The sequence below is a fragment of the Choloepus didactylus genome, chromosome 8 (assembly GCF_015220235.1).
Source record: "Choloepus didactylus isolate mChoDid1 chromosome 8, mChoDid1.pri, whole genome shotgun sequence".
In the NCBI taxonomy this organism is placed as follows: domain Eukaryota; kingdom Metazoa; phylum Chordata; class Mammalia; order Pilosa; family Megalonychidae; genus Choloepus; species Choloepus didactylus.
In genome coordinates this window covers 104,523,536-104,549,383 of record NC_051314.1, presented here as the reverse complement: position 1 = coordinate 104,549,383, position 25,848 = coordinate 104,523,536, and the positions used below count along the sequence as shown (strand labels likewise).

The window sequence follows — 25,848 nt, the reverse complement described above, 5'->3', positions numbered from 1 at the left end:
CCTGCCCATCACCAGCCCCATAGCCCAGAGCTGCCCCAGACAGCCCAGTGTGACAGAAGTGCTTCAAATAACAGGCACACACTACAAAACTGGGCGTGGACATTAGCCTTCCCTGCAACCTCAATTGATTGTCCCAGAGTTGGGAAGGTGGAGCAGTGTGAATTACAAAGCCCCATTCAGCCATCATTTCAGCAGACTGGGAGCCTCCCTACACAGCCCAGCAGCCCAGAACCACCCTGGGGGGACGGCACTCACCTGTGACATAGCACAGTCATCCTTCAACAGGACCCGGGGTGCACGGCCTGGAAGAGGGACCCACTTGCAAGTCTCAGAAGCCATACGCCAATACCAAGGACTTGTGGGTCAGTGGCAGAGACAAACTGTGGCAGGACTGAACTGAAGGATTAGACTATTGCAGCAGCTTTAAAACTCCAGGATCACCAGGGAGATTTGATTCTCAGAGCCACCCCCCCCTCCCTGACTGCCCAGAAACACGCCCCATATACAGGGCGGGCAACACCAACTACACACGCAAGCTTGGTACACCAATTGGACCCCACAAGACTCACTCCCCCACTCACCACAAAGGCAAAGCAGGGGAGAACTGGCTTGTGGAGAACAGGTGGCTCGTGGACGCCACCTGATGGTTAGTTAGAGAAAGTGTACTCCACGAAGCTGTAGGTCTGATAAATTAGAGATAAGGACTTCAGTTGGTCTACAAATCCCAAAAGAACCCTATCAAGTTAAGCAAATGCCAAGAGGCCAAAAACAACAGAAAATTATAAAGCATATGAAAAAACCAGACGATATGGATAACCCAAGCCCAAGCACCCAAATCAAAAGATCAGAAGAGACACAGTACCTAGAGCAGCTACTCAAAGAACTAAAGATGAACAATGAGACAATAGTACGGGATACAAAGGATATCAAGAAGACCCTAGAAGAGCATAAAGAAGACATTGCAAGACTAAATAAAAAAATAGATGATCTTATGGAAATTAAAGAAACTTGACCAAATTAAAAAGATTCTGGACACTTATAGTACAAGACTAGAGGAAGGTGAACAACGAATCAGTGACTTGGGAGATGACAGAATGGAAAATGAAAGCAGAAAAGAAAGAATGGGGAAAAAATTGAAAAAATCGAAATGGACCTCAGGGATATGATAGATAATATAAAACATCCAAATATAAGACTCATTGGTGTTCCAGAAGGGGAAGAAAAGGGTAAAGCTCTAGGAAGAGTATTCAAAGAAATTGTTGGGGAAAACTTCCCAAATCTTCTAAACAACATAAGTACACAAATCATAAATGCTCAGCGAACTCCGAATAGAATAAATCCAAATAAACCCACTCCGAGACATATTCTGATCACACTGTCAAACACGGAAGAGAAGGAGCAAGTTCTGAAAGCAGCAAGGGTAAAGCCATTCACCACATAGAAAGGAAACAGCATAAGACTAAATAGTGACTACTGAGCAGCCACCATGGAGGTGAGGAGGCAGTGGCACGATATATTTAAAATTCTGAGTGAGAAAAATTTCCAACCAAGAATACTTTATCCAGCAAAGCTCTCCTTCAAATTTGAGGGAGAGCTTAAAGTTTTCACAGACAAACAAATGCTGAGAGAATTTGCTAACAAGAGACCTGCCTTACTGGAGATACTAAAGGGAGCCCTACAGACAGAGAAACAAAGAAAGGACAGAGAGACTTGGAGAAAGGTTCAGTACTAAAGAGATTCGGTATGGGTACAATAAAGGATATTGATAGAGAGAGGGGAAAAATATATATGACAAACATAAACCAAAGGATAAGATGGCTGATTCAAGAAATGCCTTCACAGTTATAACGTTGAATGTAAATGGATTAAACTCCCCAATTAAAAGGTATAGATTGGCAGAATGGATCAAAAAAAATGAATTGCATGCAAGAGACTCATCTTAGACACAGGGACACAAAGAAATTGCAAGTGAAAGGATGGAAAAAAATATTTCATGCAAGCTACAGCCAAAAGAAAGCAGGTGTAGCAATATTAATCTCAGATAAAATAGACCTTAAATGCAGGGATGTTTTGAGATACAAAGAAGGCCACTACATACTAATAAAACGGGCAATTCAACAAGAAGAAATAACAATCATAAATGTTTATGCACCCAATCAGGGTGCCACAAAATACATGAGAGAAACACTGGCAAAACTGAAGGAAGCAATTGATGTTTCCACAATAATTGTGGGAGACTTCAACACATCACTCTCTCCTATAGATAGATCAACCAGACAGAAGACCAAAAAGGAAATTGAAAACCTAAACAATCTGTTAAATGAAGTAGATTTAACAGACATATACAAAACATTACATCCCAAATCACCAGGATACACATACTTTTCTAGTGCTCACGGAACTTTCTCCAGAATAGATCATATGCTGGGACATAAAACAAGCCTCAACAAATTTAAAAAGATTGAAATTATTCAAAGCACATTCTCACACCACAATGGAATACAATTAGAAGTCAATAACCATCAGAGACTTAGAAAATTCACAAATACCTGGAGGTTAAACAACACACTCCTAAACAATCAGTGGGTTAAAGAAGAAATAGCAAGAGAAATTGCTAAATATATAGAGATGAATGAAAATGAGAACACAACATACCAAAACCTATGGGATGCAGCAAAAGCAGTACTGAGGGGGAAATTTATAGCACTAAAGGCATATATTAAAAAGGAAGAAAGAGCCAAAATCAAAGAACTAATGGATCAACTGAAGAAGCTGGAAAATGAACAGGAAACCAATCCTAAACCAAGTAGAAGACAAGAAATACCAAGGATTAAAGCAGAAATAAATGACATAGAGAACAAAAAAACAATAGGATAAATATCACCAAAAGTTGGTTCTTCGAGAAGATCAACAAGATTGACAAGCCCCTAGCTAGACTGACAAAATCAAAAAGAGAGAAGACCCATATAAACAAAATAATGAATGAAAAAGGTGACATAACTGCAGATCCTGAAGAAATTAAAAAAATTATAAGAGGATACTGTGGAAAACTGTATGGCAACAAACTGGATAATGGAGAGGAAATGAACAATTTCCTGGATATGTATGAACAACCTAGACTGACCAGAGAAGAAATAGAAGACCTCAATCAACCCATCACAAGCAAAGAGAGCCAATCAGTCATCAAAAATCTTCCCACAAATAAATGCCCAGGGCCAGATGGCTTCACAGGGGAATTCTACCAAACTTTCCAGAAAGAACTGACACCAGTGTTACTCAAACTCTTTCAAAATGCTGAAGAAAATGGAACACTACCTAACTCATTTTATGAAGCTAACATCAATCTAATACCAAAACCAGGCAAAGATGCTACATAAAAGGAAAACTACTGGCCAATCTCCCTAATGAATATAGATGCAAAAATCCTCAACAAAATACTTGCAAATCGAATCCAAAGACACATTAAAAAAATCATACACCATGACCAAGTGGGGTTCATTCCAGGCATGCAAGGAGGGTTCAGTATAAGAAAATCAATCAGTGTATTACAACACATTAACAATTCAAAAGGGAAAAATCAAATGATCATCTCAATAGATGTTGAAAAAGCATTTGACAAAATCCAACATCCCTGTTTGATAAAAAGAATTCAAAAGGTAGGAATTGAAGGAAACTTCCTCAATATGATAAAGAGCATATATGAGAAACCCACAGCCAGCATAGTACTCAATGGTGAGAGACTGAAAGCCTTCCCTCTAAGATCAGGAACAAGACAAGGATGCCCGCTGTCACCACTGTTATTCGACATTGTGCTGGAAGTGCTAGCCAGGGCAATCTGGCAAGACAAAGAAATAAAAGGCATCCAAGTTGGGAAAGAAGAAGTAAAACTGCCATTGTTTGCAGATGATATGATCTTATATCTGGAAAACCCTGAGAAATCGATGATACAGCTACTAGAGCTAATAAACAAATTTAGCAAAGTAGCGGGATACAAGGTTAATGCACATAAGTCAGTAATGTTTCTATATGCTAGAAATGAACAAACTGAAGAGACACTCAAGAAAAAGATACTATTTTCAATAGCAACTAAAAAAATCAAGTACCTAGGAATAAACTTAACCAAAGATGTAAAAGACCTATCCAAAGAAAACTACATAGCTCTACTAAAAGAAATAGAAGGGGACCTTAAAAGATGGAAAAAGATTCCATGTTCATGGATAGGAAGGCTAAATGTCATTAAGATGTCAATTCTACCCAAACTCATCTACAGATTCAATGCAATCCCAATCAAAATTCCAATAACCTTCTTTGCAGACTTGGAAAAGCTAGTTATCAAATTTATTTGGAAAGGGAAGATGCCTCGAATTGCTAAAGACACTCTAAAAAAGAAAAACGAAGTGGGAGGACTTACACTCCCTGACTTTGAAGCTTATTATAAAGCCACAGTTGTCAAAACAGCATGGTACTGGCACAAAGACAGACATATAGATCAATGGAATCGAATGGAGAATTTGGAGATAGTCCCTCAGATCTATGGCTAACTGATCTTTGATAAGGCCCCCAAAGTCACTGAACTGAGTCATAATGGTCTTTTCAACAAATGGGGCTGGGAGAGTTGGATATCCATATCCAAAAGAATGAAAGAGGACCCCTACCTCACACCCTACACAAAAATTAACTCAAAATGGACAAAAGATCTCAATATAAAAGAAAGTACCAGAAAACTCCTAGAAGATAATGTAGGAAATCATCTTCAAGATCTTGTATTAGGAGGCCACTTCCTAGACTTTACACCCAAAGCACAAGCAACAAAAGAAAAAATAGATAAATGGGAACTCCTCAAGCTTAGAAGTTTCTGCACCTCAAAGGAATTTCTGAAAAAGGTAAAGAGGCAGCCAACTCAACAGGAAAAAATTTTTGGAAACCATGTATCTGACAAAAGACTGATATCTTGCATAGATAAAGAAATCCTGCAACTCAATGACAGTAGTACAGACAGCCCAGTTATAAAATTGGCAAAAGATAGGAAAAGACAGTTCTCTGAATAGGAAATACAAATGGCCAAGAAACACATGAAAAAATGTTCAGCTTCACTAGCTATTAAAGAGATGCAAATTAAGACCACAATGAGATACCATCTCACACCGATTAGAATGGCTGCCATTAAACAAACAGGAAACTACAAATGCTGGAGGGGATGTGGAGAGATTGGAACTCTTATTCATTGTTGGTGGGACTGTATAATGGTTCAGCCACTCTGGAAGTCAGTGTGGGAGTTCCTTAGAAAACTAGATATATAGTTACCGTTCGATCCAGCGATTGCACTTCTCGGTATATACCCGGAAGATTGGAAAGCAGTCACATGAACAGATATCTGCACGCCAATGTTCATAGCAGCATTATTCACAATTGCCAAGAGATGGAAACAACCCAAATGTCCTTCAACAGATGAGTGGATAAATAAAATGTGGTATATACACACGATGGAATACTACATGGCAGTTAGAAGGAACGATGTGAAACATATGACAACATGGATGAACCTTGAAAACATAATGATGAGCGAAATAAGGCAGGCAGAAAAAGAGAAATATTATATGCTGCCACTAATGTGAACTTTGAAAAATGTAAAAGAAATGGTTTATAATGTAGAATGTAGGGGAACTAGCAATAGAGAGCAATTAAGGAAGAGGGAACAATAATCCAAGAAGAACCGATAAGCTATTTAATGTTCTGGGGATGCCCAGGAATGACTATAGTCTGTTAATTTCTGATGGATATAGTAGGAACAAGTTCACAGAAATGTTGCTTTATTAGGTAACTTTCTTGGGGTAAAGTAGGAGCATGTTGGAAGGAAAGCAGTTATCTTAGGTTAGTTGTCGTTTTCTTAGTCCCTTATTATGGTCTCTTTGAAATGTTCTTTTATTGTATGTTTTTTTTTTTTAATTTTTTTTCATACAGTTGATTTAAAAAAAAAAAAGTAAAAAAAAAAAAAAAATAAGGAAAAAATATGTAGAGCCCCCTTGAGGAGCCTGTGGAGAATGCAGGGGTATTGGCCTACCCCACCTCGATGGTTGCTAACATGACCACAGACATAGGGGACTGGTGGTTTGATGGGTTGAGCCCTCTACCATAGGTTTTACCCTTGGGAAGACGGTTGCTGCAAAGGAGAGGCTAGGCCTCCCTATAATTGTGCCTAAGAGCCTCCTCCCGAATACCTCTTTGTTTCTCAGATGTGGCCCTCTCTCTCTAGCTAAGCCAACTTGGAAGGTGAAATCACTGCCCTCCCCACTACGTGGGATCAGACACCCAGGGGAGTGAATCTCCCTGGCAACGTGGATTATGACTCCCGGGGAGGAATGTAGACCTGGCATTGTGGGATGGAGAACATTTTCTTGACCAACAGGGGGATGTGAAAGGAAATGAAATAAGCCTCAGTGGCAGAGAGATTCCAAAAGGAGCCGAGAGGTCACTCTGGTGGGCACTCTTACGCACAATTTAGACAACCCTTTTTAGGTTCTAAAGAATTGGGGTTGCTGGTGGTGGATACCTGAAACTATCAAACTACAACCGAGAACCCATGAATCTCTAAGACAATTGTATAAAAATGTAGCTTATGAGGGGTGACAATGGGATTGGGAAAGCCATAAGGACCACACTCCACTTTGTCTAGTTTATGGATGGATGAGTAGGAAAATAGGGGAAGGAAACAAACAAACAGACAAAGGTACCCAGTGTTCTTTTTTACTTCAATTGCTCTTTTTCACTTTAATTATTATTCTTGTTATTTTTGTGTCTGTGCTAATGAAGGTGTCAGTGATTGATTTAGGTGATGAATGTACAACTATGTAATGGTACTGTGAACAATTGAATGTATGATTTGTTTTGTATGACTGCGTGGTATGTGAATATATCTCAATAAATGAAGATTAAAAAAAAAAAAAAAGAAGGGAGGGAGGTGAGCGGCGTGCCGGCTGGCATTAACGGGGCTGAGAGCTGGTGCAGACAGCGGGCTAAAGATGAATGCCAGAGGACTTGGATCTCAGCTAAAGGACAATATTCCAGTTACTGAACTTTCAGCAAGTGGCCCTTTTGAAAGTCAAGATCTTCTTTGGAGAGGATTTCCTTGTGTGAAAAATGAACTTTTGCCCAGTCATCCTCTTGAATTATCAGAAAAGAATTTCCAGCTCAACCAAGATAAAATGAATTTTTCCACATTGAGAAACATCCAGGGTCTGTTTGCTCCACTAAAATTACAGATGGTATTCAAGGCAGTGCAGCAGGCTTAGCGGCTTCCATTTCTTCCGAGTTCAAACTTTTCACTGGATATTTTGAGGGGTAATGATGAGACTATTGGATTTGAAGATATTCTTAATGATCTGTCACAAAGTGAAGTAATGGGAGAACCACACTTGATGGTTGAACATAAACTTGGTTTACTGTAACACAGTTGTGCTGTTAATGAAACTAGGGACTGCATCTTGTTTATAGTTGTCTTTCTACTATAATTTGATGTACACAACATTAAAAGTACTGACGTGAAAAAAAAAAAAAAGAAGAAGTAAGGATGTAATGGAGGTTGAGGTAATGGAGGCCTGGAATTATATCCAGTAGAACTGTAAACAGATTTTCAATGAGGATCTGAAAATTGTCTTATGAATAAAGTGTTTGAACATTGAGACATTGAGTTCGTAATTTCTCTCTTGGTTACCCAAAAGAGTTTTGAGCTTACTATACCAGGTAGATGAGATTACTGAATATGTCTGTCCAGATTAATGAGACTGTATTATACATAGAGAAAATGTGGAAGAGAGTATACAAAATTGTGGAAGATAAGAAACACTGTCTTCCTTATTGGAGAGAACATCAAATTTGTGATCTGTACTTTTAATGTTATCCAGTATCAAAGTTGATTTTACTGTGATTGCTACGTAATATTTTCCTCTGTTATTTGTTGCATACTGTCCTCTTGTGCCTCAATGTTGTGATATAATCATAGCCTTTTTAGAGGACATATTTTTACTTTTAATCACTAGTGTCAATACAATTCACAATTTTGTCTTCATGCTTACATTGCTTATATTTGACATCCCATAGTTCATGTATCATAGAGCCATGAGTTTGTCATTACTGTTTTGAAAGATTTATGATTGAGAATGACATTCTAAAATATGATTGTTTTAGAAATATTTATCCAGTGTGATGAATGGATTAGAGAGCAGAATGACTAGAAGTAACCCCTTGTAGTTTTCAAGAAATAGTGATAGAGATCTGAATCACAAGGATAGTCACTGGAAGGGAAAGGAATGGAAGAGTGGGGAGATACTATAGGATTCAATGACTTACTGGCCATGGTATAAAGTAAAGACAAAAAGATAACAGCCAATCTCTGCACCCTGGATGGATTAAAGAAGGCTACTACTATTGAGTGAATAAGTTTTAGGATAGAAAGTAGTTTGTGAGGAGGATACAAATCCAATTTTAGTAATAGAATATTATTTTTAGAGGATCTTTTAATGTAGTACCTTAGAAGTTGTTCTAGTTTGCTAATGCTGTCAGAATGCAAAACACCAGAAATGGATTGGCTTTTATAAAAGGGGTTTTTTTTTGGTTACAAAGTTACAGTCTTAAGACCATGAAGTGTCCATCGGCAAAGGGTACCTTCACTGGAAGATGGCCAGTGGTATCCAGAAAATCTCTGTTAGCTGGAAAGGCACCTGGCTGACGTCTGCTCCAAAGTTCTGGTTTCAAAATAGCTTTCTCCCAGAATGTTCCTCTCTAGGCTGCAGTTCCTCAAAAATGTCACGCTTTATTGCTCTTGGCGTGTTTGTCCTCTCTTAGCTTCTCCGGAGCAAGAGTCTGCTTTCAACGGCTGTCTTTGAACTGCCTTTCATCTGCAGCTACTCTCTCACCTTCTGTGCGTTCTTCAAAGTGTCCCTCTTGGCTGTAGAAAAGCTTGCTCCTTCTGTCTGAGCTTATATAATGCTCCAGTAAACTAATCAAGGCCCATGCTGAATGGGTGGGGCCACACCTCCATAGAAATGATCCAGTCAGAGTTATCACCCACAGTTGGGTGGGGCACACTTCCATGGAAACAATCTAATCCAAATGTTCCAGCTTAATCCCCACTAATATGTCTGCCCCCACAAGATTGCATCAAAGAACATGGCTTTTTCTGGGGGACATTATATATTCAAACCCATACAGAAGTTATCTAATCACCCTGTTGGTTTTACATATGAGAACACTGTGGTCTAGAGAGGTGTAATGATTTGACTAGACTCAGTTAAAATGACTTCAGTATAAGGAAATGCTAAGAGACAAGAATAGCAGCAGCAACTAGGTTATAAGGGCCCATTATTCATGTTAAGAATTTTGACTTTATGCTGAAAATAATGGGGAGCTGTTGAAAGGTTTTAAAAAGGGAGTATATAGAAGGGTCTAGCAGAGTGAAGAATGGACTAGAAGGGAGACAAACTAGAAGGAGAGAAATATTTGGAGGCTGATGTTATAAACCAGATGAATTGGTACTGATGGCGTTAACTAAGGTAGAGGTAGTGAAGATTGAGAGAAGTAGAAGGGTTCTAAAGGTATTAGGAGATAGGTCTTGAAAGGTATGTGGAATGACAGAGAGGAGGAGACATGTGACTCCAGGTTTTTGTCTTCGGCACTGTTTCGTAAATGGTTGGGTACCAATCACAAGAATAAGGAATCCTGGAAGAAGAGGACATTTGAGTTTTGTAGGGGAGATGTTGAGCTCAGGTTGGTTGTCTTGAGTTTGAGATGCCTGTTAGTTTGAGACAGGAGTTATTCAACTGTCTGTTGGATAGATAGGTTGTAATGTTCAGGAGACAGGTCTGAATTAGAGATTCCTTTGCTTATACGTTTGTAAATGAATCTAGAGGATGTGAGTGAGGTAGTCCAGGGAGTCCTTCTGAAGTGATACGAAAAGAAGGCTCCATTGGAGCCCTTAGGAATACCAAACATTTAAATAGTAGGTAGAAAGAAACTCTCCAGGGGACATGGGGAAGAAGTAGTCAGAGAAATTCATGGTAGGAAAAAGTATGCTTGTCTTGCAAACCGAAGGCAAGAGAATTTTGAGAGGATAAGACTGGTAATGCAGTTAGTGGTCAAATAAGACAAGGAACTGAAAGTGTCTTTTTGCACTTAGTTAAAAGGATTGGTAATTGGTTGTAGGCATGGGAAGTAACAACAGAGAATCTATGAAGTTGGGTTTTGAAAAGAGAAGGCTGTGGTTGGAGGGGAGTGTGTAAATTGAGGAAAGATTTGCTTTTGTTTGTGTTTTGCTTTATTTTTTTTTAATTCGTTTTATTGAGATATATTCACATACCATACAGTCATCCATGGTGTACAATCAACTGTTCACAGTACCGTCTTATAGTTGTGCATTTATCACTCATCTATTTTTGAACATTTTCCTTACACCAGAAAGAATCAGAATCAGAATGAAAAATAAAAGTAAAAAAAGAACACCCAAATCACCCCCCCATCCCACCCTGTTTTTTCATTTAGGTTTTGTCCCCATTTTTCTACTCATCCATCCATACACTGGATAAAGGGAGTGTGATCCACAGGGTTTTCACAATCACACTGTCATCCCTTGTAAGCTACATTGTTATACAGTCATCTTCATGAGTCAAGGCTACTGGGTTGGAGTTTAGTAGTTTCAGGTATTTACTTCTAGCTATTCCAATACATTAACACCTAAAAAGTGTTATCTATACAGTGTGTAAGAATGTCCACCAGAGTGACCTCTCGACTCCATTTGAAACCTCTCAGCCACTGAAGGTTTATTTCGTTTCATTTCACATCCCCCTTTTGGTCAAGAAGATGTTCTCAATCCCACGATGCCAGGTCCAGATTCATCCCCGGGTGTCATATCCCGTGTTGCCAGGGAGATTCACACCCCTGAGAGTCAGGTCCCATGTAGGGAGCGAGATCACCCGCCAAGGTGCTTAGTTAGGGAGAGAGGGCCACATCTGAGCAACAAAGGGGCACTTGGGGAGACTTTTAGGCACAGTTATAAGCAGGTTTAGCCTCTCCTTTCAGCAACAAGCTTCATAGGGGCCAGCCCCAAGACAGAGGGCTCAGCAGTCCCCAGTGTTTGCGAGAACATTAGCAATGATCCAGGTGAGGAAGTCCAACACCTCTGCATTCTCCCCCAGCTCTTGAGAGGGACCCTGAATATATATTTTTATTCTCCACTCATTACTTTAGGATGTGTTTCTATTTCATTCTAATCTATAGAGACCTACCATAGCTCACTTCCTATTCAAGTTTCCATGTAGTTGTACTGTTTGAACAAATTGACTGTGGAAGTTACATTGTTTAGAAAATATAGATCCTACACCAAATAAACATCTCTTCCTTTGGTGTCACATGGAAGTTGAAGTTTGAACACAGTCAGTTTCAACCTTTACCCTTTGGCCCGATTTGCTCTAGTCTTAACCAGGTCAGCTTTATTCATATCTCTATGAATAAAGCAGATCTGGCCTCTATTTCAGCCTTTTTTTTTTTTTTTAATAGTTGCTGTATGCATTAATACTGATATTTATATCTGCTGAGCTCTACCCCTGAGTTTCAGGTGTAACACAGATATCCAATGTTCCAGAGACCAATCAGGTTATACGTTAAGGGATCAACATCTCAGAGTTTAGAGATAGCCATTACAATTCAGGAATAGATTTGACTGCTGTAAGAGCTTACAGTCTAGGGCCCATTACAATAATCATTTCCCTGTTAGGCTGTGCTCTAAGATTCAATTCTGAGTTTACACATTGTAGTTCGTCCATATTAGGGAGGCATTATAGTGTTTGCCTTGGTTTCTGGCTTGTTTCACTCAACATGCTGTCTGCAGGATCCATTCACCTCGTTGCGTGTCTCACAGCTTCACTCCTTCTGGTAGTTGTTCAATATTCCATTGTATGCCTACACCACAGTTCACCATTCTATTCCTCAGTCAGTGTACCCTTAGGCCACCACCCATTGCAGATCATGAATACTGCCTCCATAAACACCAGTGTGCAAGTGCCCATTCATGTCTCTGCTCTCGGATCTTCCAAATACATACCCCATAATGAGGTTGTAGGACCTTATGACCCCACATACTTAGCTTATTGTGGAGCCACCACAGTGACCTCCAGAAAGGTCACACCATTCTGCCTCTTCATCAACAGTAACTAGGTACATCCCTCTCTCCATGTTTTCTCCAGCACTTTTATGTCTATTTATATTTTTTCCTACAATCTTATAGTGATATATTCACATAACATACAGCCATCCACAGTGTACAATCAGTTGTTCATGGCATCATCACATAGTTGTACATTTATCACCACAGTCAGCACTTGAACATATTGATTATTGTGGAAAAGTGTGTGTGTGTGTGTTTTTTTTTTGGTGAATAATGAAAAAGATAATAAAAAGAAAAATAAAAATGTCATGCAATACAATATGATAATCAGGGCAAAAGACACCACCATTACCAAGAATCCCATATACCTCCCTTATATCCCCCTCTCATAAACATTTAACTTTGGTATATTGCCTTTGTTACATTTAATGGAAGCATATTGGAATGTTACTGTTGACCATAGACTCCAGTGTGCGTTGATTATGTTTCTTCCCAAATACCATCCCTTTTTCAACATTCTGACTGGTTGACATTCATTTGTTCTCCCACATGTGAGAACATTTTTATATTTGTACATTTAGCAACAGCCATTGGCCACTCCAGTTTTTGCCAAGTTATACAGTCCCAGTCTTCTTCATCTGTCTTTACTTCTGGTGTCATACATTCCCCTATCCCACTGCTTTCAGCTTTACTCACAGACATCCTTGTTCTATGTACTTACAATATTGTGCTACCATTACATGGTATTTTGTTATCTATTTTTGGATCTATGCAATCAATCCTTCTGAACATTTCTGTAGTTCTACAGCATCAAATACCTACCTGATCTCTACCCTCTTTCTATCTCCTGGTAGCCTGTGTTATCAGCTTTTAACTCTCAAAGTTTGCTCATTAGTATTGTTTCGTATTAGTGAGACCATACAGTATTTGTCCTTTTGTTTCTGGCTAACTTTACTCAACATAATGTCCTCAAGGTTCATCCATGTTATTATATGTTCCCTGTCTTTATTCTGTCTTACAGCTGCATAATATTCCATCATGTGTATATACCACAGTTTGTTTATCCACTTGTCTGTTGATGGACGTTTCGGCTGTTTCCATCTCTTGGCAGTTGTGAATAATGCTGCAGTAAACATCGGTTTACAAATGTCTGTTTGTGTCTTAACTTTCATTTCCTTTGAGTATATACCTAGCAATGGAATAGCTGGATCATATGGCTCATCTATCTTTAGCTCCCTGAGAAACTCCACACTGTCTTCCAGAGTGGTTGCACCATTCTACGTTCCCACCAGCACTGAATAAGTGTGCCTCTTTCTCCACATCCTCTCCAGCACTTGTCATTTTCTGTTTTTTAGATAATAGCTATTCTGGTGGGTGTGAGATGGTATCTCATTGTGTTTTTTGATTTGCATTTCCCTAAAAGCCAGTGAAGTTGAGCATTTTTTCATATGTTTTTGAGCCATTTGTATTTCCTCTTTGGAAAAGTGTCTGCCCATGTCTTTTACCCATTTTTTAATTGGGTTGTTTTTGTTTCTGTTGTTGAGTTGTAGAATTGCTTTATACATTTGGGATATTAAACCCTTATCTGATGTGGTTTCCAAATATTTTCTCCCATTTTGTAGTCTGCCTTTTTACTTTTCTGACAAAGTCCTTTGATGTACAAAAGTGTTTGATTTTGAGGAGATCCCATTTGTCTGTTTGTTCTTTGGTTGCTTGTGCTTTGGGTGTAAGGTCTAGGAAACCGCTTCCTATCACAAGATCTTTAAGATAGTGCCCTACATTTTCTTCTAAGAGTCTTCTGGTCTTAGTGCTTATGTTTAGGTCTTTGATCCAATTAGAGTTAATTTTTGTATAAGGTGTGAAGTAGGAGTTCTCTTTCGTTCTCTTGGATATGGATATCCACTTCTCCAAACACCGTTTATGGAAGAGGCTGCTCTGTCCCAGTTGATTTGGCTTGACTGCCTTATCAAAGATCAATTGTCCGTAGATGCAAGAATCTGTTTCTGAACACTCAATTCGATTCCATTGATCGGTATCTCTGTCCTTAATGCCAGTACCATGCTGTTTTGAGCTCTGTAGCTTTGTAATATGCTTCAAAGTCAGATAGTGTGAGACCTCCCACTTCATTCCTCTTTCTCAAGATATTTTTGGCTATTAGGGGCACCTTGCCCTTCCAAATAAATTTGGTTATTGGTTTTTCTATTTCTGCAAAGTAAGGTGTTGGGATTTTAATTGGTATTGCATTGAATCTATAAATCAGTTTAGGTAGAGTTGACATCTTAATTGTGTTTAGTCTTCCAATCCATGAACACAGTACATTCTTCCATGTTTTGCTTTATTTTTAAAGATGTAGGACCTGAAGCACGTTTCAGTGTTAATTGGAAGGAGCTGAATAAGACAGGAAGTTGACTATTTAAGAGAGACAGGGAATAATTATCAAGCTACTTTTCCAAGGACATATATGGAAGAATTAGCTTTAAGTAAGTGGAGGCATTCCTCTTTCTTTGTCAGAGGAATAAAGTGAAATAGATGGGTTCAGATGCTGGTAGCTCTAGTTTTGGTGGCATGAAGTTCATTGGCTTTTCTTAAAATGTCTTTTCTCTGTTTAGTAGGAGGCTTGATCATCTGCTTTAATTGCAGAAGGGAACAGAAGGTTGCAAGTTTGAGGAGAGTTGAGAATCTTTGAAATAGCTGTTCTGAAGATGAGAGAGTTAACTAGATAAGTAATGGTTGCAGTAGGCATCACTGTGAATCCAGTTGGGAAGCATGAATTCTATAGTGTTTTTCTCTGGTAGTTCTTAGCAGAGGACAGGAAATTGAATATTGTTGGTGGTTCTTGGGGATAGCCTTTATCAGTTGCCTTGCTGCCACTCTTGGATTCTGAATCAACTGAGAAATGGAACCAAGAGTCATACAGGAATCAGAGCAGTGGCACTATTTTTATAACTTACATGTAAATGTGGCTTTGGACCTCAGGCTGAAATGAAGTCTCCCCAAAGTTCTCTTCTGAATTGAATTTACCCATCTGGTCACAGACAGACTGGCTAAAAAATACAGGTCTCGGTTCTAAGAGAATGAAGTTTTTCCCTGTTGACTTTCTCCCTTGGGAGCAGGATTACAGGAAGAATTTATTGTTTGTGGATATGAGTTCACAGTGAGGAGCCCAAAGACCATGTATTGTGTATGTACACTGTACTACACAGACACACACAGACACACACAGACACACACAAATCTCATCCAAACAAGGCAGCTATGGATGGTCTCCTTGCACCATTCTTCTTATTTTTCTCTTGGGGAGGAGTAAAGAGGTCAGAGAAAAGGATATAGTATTTCTTCAGTATTGTTTCCCTCGATTGAGAGAAGGTCTGAATCCTCTTTTAAAATGTGAGGTGAGGAGGTGATATATTTTCAACCTAATATTCGTTGAGGGTTAAGATTTTGTCAGATCAAAGTATAACTCATAGAGTGAGAGTTTTGAGTTGACAATGGAATAGCCACATAAAAACGTTCATTATTTGGTTGGGAATGTATGAGTGGCCTCAGGGAAGTGGTTAGTTCCGGAAATCTTGGCCGTATCATTAAGATTATGAGAGTGAATGTACTCTTTGAAGTGAGAATAATGAGATGGGATCATAGGGCCCTCAGCCTGGGGATAGATTGCTATTAAGGAGTTGCAGGATTTGGAAGAATTAAGCAGAGAGTTTGGAAAGTAGATAAGTGTTTGGAGGGTCTAAGTACTTTGCAATTTTTTTTGTAACATCTCCTGGGTTTGTCGATTTTCTGAATGAAGGCTTTAGTAAAGACGAAATGCTTAATTGAAAGTGCAGGTGAAAATTGTATAATAGAAAATTTTAATTAGAATTATTAGTGGTTGGAATGTTTTCATTTTTTCAAGTAATGAATATTTACCGTAGTAATTTTTTTGACTTGTGGTAGTATTCTGCCATTGGCAAAGATCATTGGTAGTAATATTTGATGTATAGAATAGTTCTTTAATAGAGCTTCATAGGAAGTTTCAAAATTGTCATTAGCCCCATTAATAATTGGTTACTTAAGAGAGTAGAATGTAGTAGTGTGATTTCTTTTAAGTTGTAGGCCTGTAGGCTCATGCCTTGAGTATGACTAGAACTGTTTTAGTGGTAGGAACTTGATTTTCTATTGCGCAAGCTCTAATCTCTTTTTCTTACAGAAGTAAGAGGGAAAAGAAAGTCATGTGGGAGTTATTAGCAACACATTTCCTTCTATTCAATCATTTATTCCAAAAGCATTAATTCAGAAAATATTTTTTGGGACCCTGCTATGTGCCAGAAACTACTCAGTTCAAAGTGCAAAGGAATAAAAAGTGATCAAATAATGGTCGCTACATTACCTGGAAAGATTTGTTTAAACATATAATTTCCTTGAACTCATGAGCCTGAAAATCTAAGTTTAAATGATTAGGCTAATCTTCATGGCTAAACCTTTAAACCTTTACTAGGGTGTGTGTGCATGCGTGTGTGTGTGTGTGTGTGTGTGTGTGTGTGTGTGTATTTCCTTTGTTCTATTTCCTTTTTCCAATTTATTTTTGCCCAGGAGAATCAGGAAAAAATCACTTGTCTTTATTGTTTCTGGGAAACATGACTCCACACACGATCAAATGAAAACATATTTTGATTATGTGTTGATTAGCCATTAGCTTTCCAGATGGGATAGAGACTGAATTAAATGCTAAATAGACAGCATTAACTAGGGCACTTTCGGATGATTGAATAATCAGGATGACCCCTGGCGATTTTGTTCTTTGAAGTCCGTTGCTTAAGCGCCTTTTTCTTTGTTGGATTTTTGTTTATGTGTTTTGAGCAGCTTTGGTGTCTAGAGATGCACCTCTACAATTTCTGTTAATACTTGTAATACAGAAAAATGTTATAAATAAGACTAACATTATTTACTGGGTAAATGCTAGTTTAAGCCCACTTTATAGTCCATAGAAAATAAAAACTTTCTTTGAGTTTTTTTTTTTTTTGGTTTTTTGCATGTCTTTATTTTATTATTCGGCTACCATACACTGGATAAAGAGGAGTCAGTCACAGGGTTCTTATAATCACATGGTCATAAGATAAATGCTACAGTCATTATCAAAGATCAAGGCTACTGGGTTATAGTTCAACAATTTCAGATATTTCCTTCTGGCTATTCTAATACACTAGAAACTAAAAAGAAATATCTATATAATGCCTCAAGAGACATTATCATTTGTTAAATCCTAAACTTCTGAGTCACAATTCCTTCCTCTCATTTAATCTTCTCTCAATCTCCAGGGATATCTGGGCAATGGCAATTCTAACTTCTTCATGCTGGAAAGGGGTATTGACGTTATGTGGTAGAGGAATGAAACTGGTTGGTGTTCTTGGAGAGACTGCTACCTCTGGGTTTCAGGGCTTATCTGGCAGAGGAACAACGTGGAGGCTTTAAGTTTCTGGAAAAATAAACTTAGTAAAACTTTTTTAGAGTCTTAGATAGAGCCCAGGGTGTTCTTTAGGGTTTTCAGGAATCCTGTTGGTTGAAACTTGGCATTCTGTGACAATTTGCAATATATGGCTGAAGCATGTGTAAGAGTAATGTACAGAATGACCTCTCAACTCTATTTGAAATCTCTTAGCCACTAAAATTTATCTTGTTTCATTTTTCCCCCCTTTTGGTCAAGAAGGCATTGTCAGTCCCATGATGCCAGGGCCAGGCTCATCCCTGGGAGTCATGTCCCCCATTCTCAGGGAGACTTACACCCCTGGAAGTCATGTCCCATGTAGGGAGGGAGGGTAGTGAGTTTATTTGCTGAGTTTGGCTTAGAGAGAGAGAGAGGCCACATCTGAGCAACAAAAGAGGTTCTGTGGGGGTGATTCTTCAGCATACTTATAAGTAGGCTTAAGCTTTCCCATTACAGAAATAAGTTCCATAATGACAAGCCTCAAGATCTAGGGCTTGACTTATTAAATTTGGAGTCCCTAATGCTTGAGAGAGTATCAGGTGTTCCCCAGGTGGGGAATTTTAATAGTTCCACATTTTTTCTCCAGTCCCTCAAGGGACTTTGCAAATACTTTTTTAATTTCTGCCCAGATTACTCTGGAATGTATCAGGGTGTTACATTAACCAGTACAGAATAACAAGATCTCATTCCCTATTTTAGGTTCCATGTTATTGGGTTGTTTAAATAAACTGACCAGACAGGGCAAGTTAGATAGTATGCTACAGAAAATTTAAATTTTGGACCAAATAAACATCTCTTCCTTTGGACTCACACGGAAGTGGAAGTTTTAAAATACAGGCAATATCATCCTTTACCCTGTATTCTGATTTATCTTAGTCCTAGCCAGATCAGCTTCATTCATACCTCTAATTGAAGTCTGATCTCTTTTTCAGTGTCTTTAACAGTTGCTTTTTGGAGTAATGCTGAGTTTCAGAGCTGCAGAACTCTAACTCTGAGTCTCAGGTGTCATACAGATACTCAAAGTTCCAGGGAACTGCCAAGTTATACACAAAGAGCACAGCATCTCAGAATTTGGAAATAACAGTTACAACGCGGGAATAAATGTGACTCTGTAAGAGCTTACAATCTAGGCCCCAATTTTCTTGTAAGCATTTTCTAAATGAAGCTATTTTCAGAAATAAAAAATTTGACAGTTGATTTATACTGGTATCATCAGTCACCAACCATAGCAGAAGTTTAGTTATCTCTCACCCTTCCAGATTTACCAGGGTTATGTTAATTACCAGATAGGACATAATTCATATGTTTGTCTTGTTTCTCTCTCTCTCTTTTATTTTTATTTTTTTTTAAGGAAAAAAAAGTTTGTTCACACTCCATACAGTCCATCCTAAGTGTACAATTAATGGCTCTTTGTATAATCAGATAGTTATGTATTCACCACCACAGTCATTATGAGAATATTCTCATTTCTTCCAAAGAAAAAAGATAAAATCCCATATCCTTTATATCCCCTTATTTTTGACATTTAGCTTTGGTATGGTGCCTTTGTCACCATTAATGAAAGAATATTACAATGTTACCATTAACTATAGACGTTAGTTTACATTATTCTATTTTTTCCATGTAACGCTCTATTATTAACACCTTGTGATAGTGATGTACATTTGTTCTAGTTCATGTAAGGACTCTCTTATGTTTCTATGATTAATAACCATCATTGTTCACTCTGGATTTCACTAAGTTGTGCAGTCCCAGTTTTTATCTTCCAACTTTCCTTCTGATGACATACATGACTGTAGCCTTCCTTTTTCAACCATATTAACACACTGCTTTGTTAATTACACTTACAGTACTGCACTATTCATTTCTTAACTTTTACAATGAGCCTTAATGAACATTCTGTACTCCTTAATCGTTGATTTCCCAATCTCTGCCACTTTCTATCTCCAATAATCTATGCTGTTGAATTTAATTCTCAGAGTTCACTTGTTACAGTTAGTTTATGCCATACAATATTTGTCCTTTTGTTTTTGGCTTATTTCGCTCAACACAGTGCCCTCAGGATTCATTCACCTTGTTGCATGCCTCACAACTTCATTCCTTTCTGCAGCCACACAATATTCCATTGTGTGTATACACCACACTTCATTCTTCCTCTCATCAGTAGGTGGATCCTTGGGCTGTCTCCATCCATTGGCAGTAGTGCATAATGCTGCCATAAACAGAGGTTGCAACTGTCTACTCGTGTCCCTGCTTTTAGTTCTGAGTATATACAGTATTGCATGATCATAAGGCAGCCATGTGGAACTGCCACACCATCTTCCAGAGGGGCTGTACCATTTTTCTTCCCTACTAACATCGATTAGGTATACCTCTCTCTCCACATCTTCTCCAGCAATTGTATCTTTTTGTTTATCTTTCAAAGTTTTATTCATAATCATATAATCCATCCTAAGTGTATAATCAGTGGTTCCTGGTATAATCACATAGTCATGTATTTACCCCTTCGGAGTATATGAGAACATTTCTGTTTCTTCCACAAATAAAGAAGAAAAGAGGAAGAAAAAAACAAAAAAAATCCCATACTCTTCCCTTATATCCCCTTGTTGACATTGAGCTTTGATATATTGCCTTTGTTACAATTAATGAGAGAATGTTACAGTGCTACTGTTAACTACCAAACCTAGTTTGTATTAATTTTGTTTTTTCCATATACCATCCCATATTTAACACCCTGCAATGCTGACATACATTTGTTCTTGCTCATGTAAAAGCTTTCTTATATTTGTACTATTAGTCACCATCATTGTCCACTCTAGGTTTTGCTGAGTTACAGTCCCAGTTTTTATCCTCTGTCTTTCCTTCTGGTGCCATACGTGCCCCTAAACTTCCTCTTTTGACCATACTCACACTCATCTTTGTTCATTGTACTGACCTCATTGTGCTACCATCACACAATATTGTGCTCTCCATTTCAGAACATTTACCATCAATCTTGTTAAACATTCTGTACTCCTTAAGTCTGAAATGTCCAGTCTCTACCATCTTTCTATCTCCTGGTAACCTGTATTCTCAAATTTAACTATCAGAGTTTGCTCATTATATTTAGTTCATATTGGTAAGATCATACAGTCTTTGCCCTTTTGTTTCTAGATTATTTCGATTAACATAATGTCCTCAAGGTTCATCCATGTTTTAGCATGTGTATGACTTTATTCTGTCTTACAGCTGTGTAATATCCCATTGTATGTTTGTATCACAGTTTGTTTATTTACTCATCTGTTGATGGACATTTGGGCTGTTTCCATCTAATGGAATTCGTGAATAATGTCGCTATAAACATTGGTGTGTAAATGTCTCTTTGTGACTCTGCTTTCAGTTCTTTCGTGTATATACCTAGTAATGGGATTGCTGGATCGTATGACAGTTCTATACTTAGCTTCCTCAGGAACCGCCAAATTGCCTTGCAGAGTGGCCTGCACCGTTCTCATTCTACATTCCCATCAACAGTGAACGAGTGTACCTATTTCTCTACATCCTCTCCAACATTTGGAGTTTCTTGTTTGTTTAATAGTGGCCATTCTAGTAGGTATGAGATGATACCTCATTGTGGTTTTTATTTGCATTTCTCTAATAGCTAGTGAAGGTGAGCATCTTTTCATTTTTCATATGCTTTTTCTTTTTTTTGAAATTACTTCATTTATTTGAATGTTTACAAATTCAGTGGCAGATTTTTAAAAGTCCATCGACTTTTGACTTACATTAATGGTTTTGTGTGGGCCATGTTAGCTATTTGACATGTAGTATCCATAAAAGTGGATAGAGAAAATGGTCATTTCGATATGTCAAGCCAGACCTATTCAGTGGGTTCTGTATTAATCCATCCTGTGGCAGAAAAGGAGAACTGGAGTATCAACGTAAAGTCCTAAAAAGTCTGACAAATGTCAACCACAGTATTTGCAGCATTTCTAGATTGATATAAATTGGTTGTATTTTTTAATGTTTTTCGTGTGTTCCATGGTTAAATATAATGGTTGGAATGAGAGAATCATGGAAATACGAATCCTCAGATTTTACTGTGAAATTATAGATTCAAAAGGTCCAACTTCAGATAATTCTTTACAAAGGATTACCTGATATGAAATTTATGGCAAATGCTTTGTGATTTATTAAATATTTGTCTCACTTCTCTAAAAAAACTTGGAAGAGTCCACCCACCATTATTCAGCTTCCAATCAGGAATCAATTCTTTTTGTCGTCGTTGCTGTTTTCTTCTTGGCTGTTTACTATTATCACTTCTGTTGGTTTATTTTCTTTTCCTGAATTATTCATGTCTTTATTTGCTTTTCCTAACAAAGATATTTGAACCGTCCATCCCTATTATACAACAATAAAAAAAAACTACTTCATCAAGTAAGAGCAGATTGTGTAAATACAAATTATTACTGTCTCACTCTAACCTTTTTTTTTGAGTTATTCCCTTTAAATTCTTTCATTCTAACATTTTTTGACATGAGATACTCTTGCCTACCATGAAAATTCCTGTGGATGAAAAGTTTAAAGAAATTTAGTTAGAAACAGGATTTAGTTAAAGAATTTAAAAAATAATTGTTGAAAATAAAATACATTATTTATAAATAGAAGATAGTGAGTATAACACTGTGTTTAGGAGACTGAAAAAGACCATTAAAAAATGCTCAGATTTTTTTTTTTTTTTTTAATCACAGTGAGTTTTAAGGGGCATTTCCCCTAAGCATTTAAATGTTCTTTAATATATTAATCCTAGATTTATTGAATAATGGAACTGGGCAGTGCTTTAGAGATCACTTAGTCTCATCCCTTAACAGATAAAAATGCTTAAAGAATTCAGAGATGACATAAGTATTTTGATATTCTGCAAATTGATATTTATTCACTGCATATTATTCTGTAGCACTATTTAATTAGTTTCTAAGGGTCATTAGTTTACCCTGTATTTTTTTTTAAACATCCTTTGAATTTATTAATCATTCTACCAATTTCACAGTTATATTTAGGTACCATAGTTTTAATTTTCTCTCATAATTAATATCAGTGAAATCAATAACCTGACAAATACTTCTTCTAAAAGATACAGACTAATATCAGCAAACATCTACAGTCCTGTGAGCATCTTTTCCCCTCAGAGTGTATAGTAGCCAGTTTTATCAAATTCAAAAGTGTTTCCCTCACTGTCCTTTTTGGAGCTTGTATATATATTTGTATCCTTTAAAATATATATATAGTTCACATAATTAAAAGGAATATTATAGATAGCTGAATTTTAATTAACGTAATTTTATCTTAATGCTAAACCAGTTTTTTTTTTAATTTAATTTTATTGAGATTGTTCACATACCATACACTTATTCAAAGATCCAAAGTGCACAATCGGTTGCCCACGGTACCATCATATATAGCTGTGCATCCATCACCACAATTATTTTTTTTTAATTTTTAGAACATTTTCATTACTCCAGAAAAGAAATAAAGACAAAAAAAAAAAAAGAAAACTCAAATCCTCCCATACCCCTAACCACCTCCCCCATTATTGACTCATAGTATTGTTATAGTACATTTGTTACTCTTGATGAAAGGATGTTAAAATACTACTAACTATAGTACATAGTCTGCAATAGGTATATTTTCCCCCCAATATACCTCTCTATTATTCTAATTATAGTGTCATACATTTGTTCTAGTTCATGAAAGTTATTTGTAATATTTGTGCAGTTAATCATGGACATTGTCTACCACAAGATTCACTGTTTTATACGTTCCCATCTTGTAACCTCCAACTTTCCTTCTGGTGACATACGTGACTCTAAGCTTCCCCTTTCCACCACGTTCACATACCATTCAGTACTGTTAGTTATTCTCACAATAACATGCTACTGTCACCTCTGTCTGTTTCCAAACACTTAAGTTCAACTTGGTTGAGCATTCTGCTCATAATAAGCAACCATTCCCCATTCTTTAACGTCGTTCTATATCCTGGTAACTTATATTTCATGTCTATGAGTTTGCATATTATAATTAGTCAATATTAGTGAGACCATGCAATATTTGTTCTTATGTGTCTGACTTATTTCATTCAATGTGGTGCCCTCAAGGTTTCTTCATCAACCAATTTTTTTAAGAGGGTTTTGTTTACCCAGCATACTTTCCTTCCTAAGTAAACAATTGGTGGTTCCCTGTATAGTCACGTATTTATGTATTCACCACCCTCACCACTATCTATATAAGGACGTCTCCACTTCTTCCATAAAGAAGGAGGAGGAATCAAAGGAGGTAGTGAGACAAAGGAAAAAGAAAAAAAGAAAGGGAAAAAAAAACATGACAGGAAGCAACAAAAGGAAAGATAGCATTAAACTAAAGTAGAATAAAGAGTCAGACAACCTCACCAATGCCAAGAGTCCCATACCCCTCCCTTATGTCCCCCTCTTATAGTCATTTAGCTTTGGTATATTGCCTTGTTACATTAAAGGAAGCATAAAACAAAGTTTCCGTTAACTATAGTCTCTAGTTTGCATTGATTGTATTTTTTCCCCAATACCGCCCAATTTTTAATACCTTGTGATATTCATTTTTTCTCCCTCATGTAAAAACATATTTGTACATTTTATCACAATTGTTGAGCACTGAGTTATACAGTCCCAGTCTTTGTCTTTCCTCTTTCCTTCTGGTGTCCCACATGTTCCTAACCTTCCTCTTTCAACCATACTCACAGTCATCTTTGTTCAGTGTACTTACATTGCTGCGCTACCATCACACAAAATTGTGTTCCATACCTCTCATTCCTGTCTTTTCCTATCTATCTGTAGTGCTCCCTTTAGTATTTCCTATAGTGCCGGTATCTTGTTCACAAATTCTCTCATTGTCTGTTTGTCAGAGAATATTTTAAATTCTGCCTCATATTTGAAAGACAGTTTTGCCAGATATAGGATTCTTGGTTGGTGGTTTTTCTCTTTCAGCATCTTAAATATATCACACCACTTCCTTCTTGCCTTCATGGTTTCTGCTGAGAAATCCGCACATAGTCTTACTTAGCTTCCTTTGTATGTGACGGATCGCTTTTTTCTTGTTGCTTTCAGTATTCTCTCTTCATCTTTGATGTTTGATAATCTGATTATTAAGTGTCTTGGCATAGGTCTATTCGTATCTGTTTTGTTTGGGGTATGCTGCATGTCTTGGATCTGTAAGTTTATGTTTTTCATAAGAGATGGGAAATTTTAATTGATTATTTCCTCTATTTATTGCTTCTGCCCCTTTTCTCTTCTCCTTCTGGGACACTCATGACATGTACATTCATGTACTTCATGTTGTCATTCATTTCCCGGAGATGTTGCTCATAGTTTTCCAATCTTTCCCCTTCTTTGGTTTCGTGTGTAGGCTTTCAGGTGTCTTGTTCTCCAGTTCGTGAATGTCTTCTTCTGCCTCTTGAGATCTGCTGTTGTGTGTCTCCATTGTGTTTTTCATCTCTTGTGTTGTGCCTTTTGTTTCCATAGATCATGCCAGTTGTTTTTTCAAACTTTCTGTTTCTACCTTATGTTCAGCCAGTATTTTCTTTATTGCCTTCATCTCTTTTGTTATGTCTTCCCTGAACTCGTTGATTTGGTTTAACGTATTTCTTTGAAAATCTTTAATAGATTGTTTCATTAAAGTGAAACAATATCTCCACTGTATCTTAATTGAGGTGTAAGTTTGTTCCTTTGACTGGGTCTTATCTTCCTTTTTCCTAGTGTAGATTGTAATTTTCTGTTGTCTAGGCCTCTGGTTTCCTTGGTTACACCAGTCAGATTTTTCCAGACCAGAACGGGTTCAGATCTCAGAATGGGGTTATATTCAGGATGTATCTTAGAAGAATGACAGACTTTTCTGTGATGTGTCCAATTGCTGTGCTTTTCCTAACCTGCCCAGTGGTTGGCCCCTGTCAGCCTTTCGCTCCTGACTGGTGTAAGGAGATGTGGCCCTTTCAGTTTCTGTTTTGGCTGTTTTCCCCCAGGCTCTGGGGTCTGTTTCTGAAGGGGAAGCTGGGCCCCACCTTTACTCTTAGGGAAGATACACTCCCTAGGGTTTTATCATCTGCATTTGAATAGTCTCTCTGACTCTGTTATCTCCACCTCTGTCTGGGTCAGAGTGCTGCAAAGTTAAAATGGCTGTAGCTCTCTCCTCTGAGCCTCTCAGGTTGACAGAGAGAAAAAGGGAC

The 25,848-nt window shown here is 37.7% G+C and overlaps 1 protein-coding gene and 1 pseudogene across 4 annotated transcripts in view; both read left to right on the top strand.

The window, feature by feature from the left end:
• CCDC91 (coiled-coil domain containing 91) overlaps positions 1 to 25,848 on the top strand; it is a 516,404-nt gene that overhangs the window by 86,299 nt on the left and 404,257 nt on the right. The gene's annotated exons all lie outside the window — the stretch shown is intronic.
• LOC119541222 lies at positions 7,020 to 7,533 on the top strand (annotated as a pseudogene).